This window comes from Musca domestica, unplaced genomic scaffold (genome assembly GCF_030504385.1).
Source record: "Musca domestica strain aabys unplaced genomic scaffold, Musca_domestica.polishedcontigs.V.1.1 10, whole genome shotgun sequence".
Taxonomy (NCBI): domain Eukaryota; kingdom Metazoa; phylum Arthropoda; class Insecta; order Diptera; family Muscidae; genus Musca; species Musca domestica.
Window position 1 is genome coordinate 6,398,277 of NW_026712115.1, and position 6,000 is coordinate 6,404,276.

Sequence of the window (6,000 nt, forward strand, 5' to 3'; positions counted from 1 at the left end):
ATTGATGTATAGACATAGATATTTTTTTCTTTTTCTAAAAAACTGCAATTATTAGAAACATTCTTAATGCCACTGAGAAATATTTTTGCCAAGGAATTTGTTTGTTGTCAGTTTGAGTTGTAGGAGTTTTGTTTAACATTAACAACTCTACTCTTCACTTCGTGAATGTTAGACAATAGAGGTGGGGTTACGTCTTGACCACTTCATCATGTTGGCATTGCATTGCGCGAGTTGCGAAGACGGCAGAAAAACATGATGCGACGCTGCTGTAAAATATGAAATAAATGATTGGTGGAAGAACTTTTGCTAGGCAAATGCAAAAGTTCACTTGTTTCAGATTTGCTGAGTTTGGGGGATCGCATTCCTCCGACCAACCACCAAAAGCCATCGAAACAAATAACCAGCCGTTCATACATAGCTATGTATCGTACATCCATTGAGACAAACAAGTCTTGGCGGCCAAATGCAAAAGACACGATTAAGATGATTGTCAGTCAGCTATTAAATGTCTGACAAATTGATGTTCGATATTGAACACGCCACACACAGCAATGGCGTTTTTTTTTTTCTTCTGTGTTGCGATGACGAAAATCCAGTAACACCAATTCAAACATCCGCCGAAGATGTGTTTTATTCTTCTTTGATTTTTATGTAGAATACACATTTTAGAATTGAAACATACATACAAGTAGAGGCGATAGAATACATATGATTATATCCGTGTAACTTATGTTGGGCGTCGATTTTGCAAATGTCCAATGCACTTCGTATTTTTTTTGCGAGAGACAAATTAATATTAATAGATACGAGTATGTATGTATGTAAAATCCAATTTTATTTCTATTAACCAAATAAATTGTATATGTCTACAATTGTTTAGCTTGCTAATAAGCCAGAGATTCTTAAAGTATTGTCTCATAATTTGAGGATTATACATTTTAGCCAAAGGAGAAAATCGCAATTTTACAAGTTACTGAGTTGGATTTTTGATAATTGGAACTAGATAAGTACTAAAAGCACTATAAGTTACTGATTGTTGGTCATCAGTATTTAGCGAAAGAATGAAGGTGGAAAGCGGGGCACGGTAGTAAAGCGAATTTACAAATATTTATATAAAACAAAGGTCAGGAACGCTCATGTTAAATATTGAGCCAGTGCTTCTCCCATCTTTTCCTTTTTATACAATTACCACATAGTACTAAGGGTATTATGTCTTTCTGCATTTGTTTGTAACAGGGAAAAGGAAGCGTTATAGACGTATAGTTACTTCTGAGGATATTCACAGAATCACTTTCTGAGTCGATTTATGCATGTCACTCCGTCCGTCCATCCATGTATTCTTTATTTACTATCCGATTGAGATGAAATTTTGTAAACAATATTTGTTTGGCCCAAGGACGAACCTTATTAAAGTTGGTGATAATCGGATAAGATTTAGTTATAGCTCTCATATATCTTCAACAGATTGTGCACCAAATGGCCAATATAAGTCCTAATGACCTGAGTTTTGGTACATATGATCGAATTCAGTCTAGAAGCAAGTACATCAAATTTTGTTCAAATTGGTTCAGATATAGCTATAGCTCCCATATATGTGTTTCATTCGATTTGGGGTTTAGAGTCCTCACATCCGTTATATGCACTCCACAACAATGATATTTGGTACCAATGTCAGATACATCCCAGAAATTTTATCAAGATTAGATCAGATTTGGATATAGCTTCAATATATATCTTCAGCCGATATCGGGTTAATTGTGCGCCAAACGGCCAATATCAATCCTAATGTCCTGAATTTTGTTACATCCGACCGAATTCAGTCTAAAAGCAAGTACATCAAATTTAAAAATCGGTTCAAATATAGCTCTAGCTCCGATAAATATGTTTCATCCTATTTGATGTTTAAGTCCCTTTTAACTGTAAAATGCTATCGACAAAAATGATATTTGGTACAAGAAATCTTATAGAGCTCAGAAATACTTCTGCCAAATTTTATCGAGAACGACTATGATTTAGATATAGCTCCCTACACTACAGAAATAGAGCCCGCTTCCTGGCAGACTCATTCAAAATTGTATACAAAAAGTTTTCATATTTTTCTAAAATTTTAAAATGAGTTAAAAAGCGCGAAAAATGATCCAAACTGTTCAAGCTTTCAATTTCATGGCTAAACTGGTTAAATGTTTTAATGCGCGAGCCGCAATGTACGTGCCTTTCAATCATTGATTTTGAAAATATTTTTTTTTTCATTTTCAAAACAAAAAATACATACAAGAAATTGACAGAAGTCGGGCACACTTAGAAAAAAATTGCTATCAGCTGGTGGCTCTACCTTACCTTTTTATTGTACAATGCTTAATCCGATTTCAGGTTTATTGTGCAAATAATGGCTAATATCAGCCAAAATGGAGTGAATTTCGGGACGTATTTTCCATTTTGTGGAACTCGGCTCCCATATACATTTTTTTTAATACAATCCTTCTCGAAGTGATGTCATGCACTCTATAGCAATGTTATTTGGTATAAAAGATTAATATATCTCCGTCAAATTTATTGAAAATCGATTCAGAATATTAGTTCCCTCTGACACCAATCTAATAGAGTGAAACAATATATTCAATGAACAGCTGAAGCTAGTCTCTTGAAACTTTGGGTGAGTCTTGGTTTTCAGTAATTCGTACTAAAAAGGTACGAAAAGTACTAAAATGTACTTTTCTGGGTGCATTGGAAGTTTGGAATGAGAGTCACTGATGAGGCGCAGAATAGAAATAGAAAATGGGTTTTGGAAAATCGAAGTTTTATGTTACGAAAAGTTCTAAATGTTACTTAACTTCTAAAATTGTAACACTCGGTATTATAAGGACGGATAAAGCTAAAAACTTGGAATTTGGTATAAGAATCAATGTGTCAAACTATGAATAAAAAGTGTGCGAACTGTTCTAAATGGTGCTAAATTTGGAACAGTCCGGTTTAGGTAGATGGATGAAGCTGGGATATTGAAATTGGAGTCCCTTAAGGTTTATGATAAGGTGGTTTTGGAAATGTGTACTATAAGTGCACGAAAAGTACTAAATAGTACTATATTTGGTACAATTTGATATTGGCTGAATAGATAGTGATTGAAATCTTTACTTTGGTATTAGGATCGCTGTTAGTAAATGTTCACCATGTCACTGTGGGTAAAAAGTATGATTTTTTTTGGCATAAAGTCATTCTTTTTTGGCTTCATATTTTTAAATTAAACTGATTTCCTAAATGTAGATACCCATATTAGAAAAAAATATTTAATATCAATGCGGGTGACAGTCCTTTTTTGCTAGCGATCTTTTAAAGTCAGCTGTTTGAAAGTCACTTTGTTTTGGTACAACTGGCGGTAAAAATCATCCAAATTCAAATGCTTGCGATTTAACAAAATTGAAAAAAATTAAAATGTGTAATTATGGAAAACGTTAGTGCAGGTATGTAAAATTAAGACGAGATGCTTTGGAGTGTAACTTGTGAATGGCATTGCAAAAAGGTATAAATGCCAAGTTATTAACAAAAGTGTGTTAATTAACTAGCCTTTTTTGTTATATTTTGTGACAACACGTGTTTTGCAGATAAACATGTGTTTGCCCATGCAGCGCTTATTGAAATTTGGAGCATCAACAATCGCTCAGAAGATGCACTTGTAAAATATGTGTTACAGAATATCAATAATATCAGTTTAAATGAAGACCAAATGCGTTTGATATCAAAACAAGTTAAGGATTTTGTTAATTATATAAAAAGCAAAGTGCAACCGTAAATTAGAGCGATTTAAAATAAACATTCAAAATGGCTTAGCAAAAGAATAATTATAGTAATGGATGAGCGGTATGTTTCTTCAAATCGCATTGGATACACCAAATTTAACTTCAATAGCTTCATAAACAAAAAAGTTGGGGCAAACCGGCCAGATCGGCTATATAGCAGCTATATGAAATAGTGCCCCAAATCATATGAAAATTGGTAGGACATCTTGGGAGCATAAAAAATTTATACAAACCAAATTTCAATTCAATAGCTTAAAAATTAGAGTTTATGCCAAAATAAACGTAAAAAAACATAGTGCATGTGTCTTAAATGTGTACCATTATTGTGCGAAAAGTACTAAATTTGGTATTGGGTGAAGGGATGGGATGAAGGCTCAAATATGATATTGATATTTCTATTTATATCTGGGAATGATATAAGAAGATGGTTTTGTAAGAAAAGTACTAAATATGCTAATTGGTATTAGGTTATTAGGTCCAGAAATTTGATATCGATGTCACTCGAATATGAAATAGTAAACATAGTTTTGGCCGGAAAGAGTGGATGTGAAACCATTGTGCAAAGGTTTTACTTATGTGCTCTTCGGTAAACTTCAAAAAGAAAGATTGTAAACTTCAAAAAATTTCGATTGTTCTTTTCAATAAAGGAAAAACTTAAATATGAAAGAATCTAAAATTTTAAGGCGCGATTTTCGCTGACGAAGTAGCGGGCACATGTAGTTCATAGTTCAAAATATCCACCTGTCGTTTTTAAAGTACTTAAATGCTTAAGCCTAAGCTTTATCTAAATACGTTCAAGTTTTAACTATATTGGGTCCTCTCTTAGCCTTTTTTTGCAAATATTTTGGAAGATTTAAGTTAGTAAAATATTACGATATACCAAATCTGATAGGATACTCCCTTTGAGAGTTATCATGCGCACCAGCATGTCAAACAGAAGAACCGATAGTTGAACGGATATGACCAAATCGACTCCAAAGGCCCTGAAACGGATTTCGTCTAAAGAAACCAAACGTCTAAGTCCCTTATTTTTTGAAGCACATTTTGGTCTTATCAAATAATTGCCCTCTGTAGCCTAGAACTGAGTACATGAATGGCCTGAAGTTATCAACATAAATTAATGATTAGTATTGCTTCATGAAATAAGTGGGTAATGTAGGAAATTGTTTGCATTAATAATGTAAACTGAATACCGATTGAGACTCCCTGTCATGTTTGTTGTGGTCAACAATACAAAATATTACCATCAAGAATATTTCTATACCGGCCGAGTATTGTCTTTTACACGATGCCAAACATGGTAGGTGTATTTGTTTATGATTGGACAATTGTTTTTTCCACACCACTGATAACCAGCCGGTTTCTTTAAATGATCTAAAGGATGAGCCAACTGGGAGTCAATGTATTGAGCAATAGTTTATTATTGTATTTAATTTACATATTTGGCAACATTTAAAGACAAAGAGATAAATTTGACGGACATCGATAGAATTGTCTGCAAGGAGCTTAAAATTAGATTTAAGTTAACTCAGCTGGAACCAGTAAGGTTACACCGCTCTGGATATGTTGCTGTTTTTCCGTTTCCAATATATATATACATACATATACATATTCGTGATGTCGTATTAACACCATATATAGGTGATTTCTATATTTTCGGGTATTCTCTTTGTTTTTTATACCCTCCACCATAGTATGGGAGGTATATTAAGTTTATCATTCCGTTTGTAACTCCTCGAAATATACATTTTAGACTCCACATATTCTTGATCAGCATAAAATTCTGTGTCGATTTAGCGAGGTCCGTCCGTCTCACTATGGGTAAAAAGCATGATTTTTTGGCATAAAGTCATTTTTTTTTTGGTTTCATATTTTGAAATTTAACTGATTTCCTAAATGTAGATACCCATATTAGAAAAAAAAATGTTTAATAACAATACGGGTGGCAACCCTTTTTTGCTGGCGAGCTTTTAAAGTCAGCTGTTTGAAAGTCACTTTGTTTTGGTACAACTGGCGGTAAAGATCAGCTAAGTTCAAGTGCTTCTGATTTGACAAAATTGAAAAAAATAAAATGTGTAATTATGGAAAACGTTAGTGCAGGTATGTAAAATTAAGACGAGGTGCCCTTTTTGTCATAATTGTCTGTTGTTGTAATACTGTGAATTGTTTCGTTTATGTATAGCTTTATATAAAATCTATAAATTGT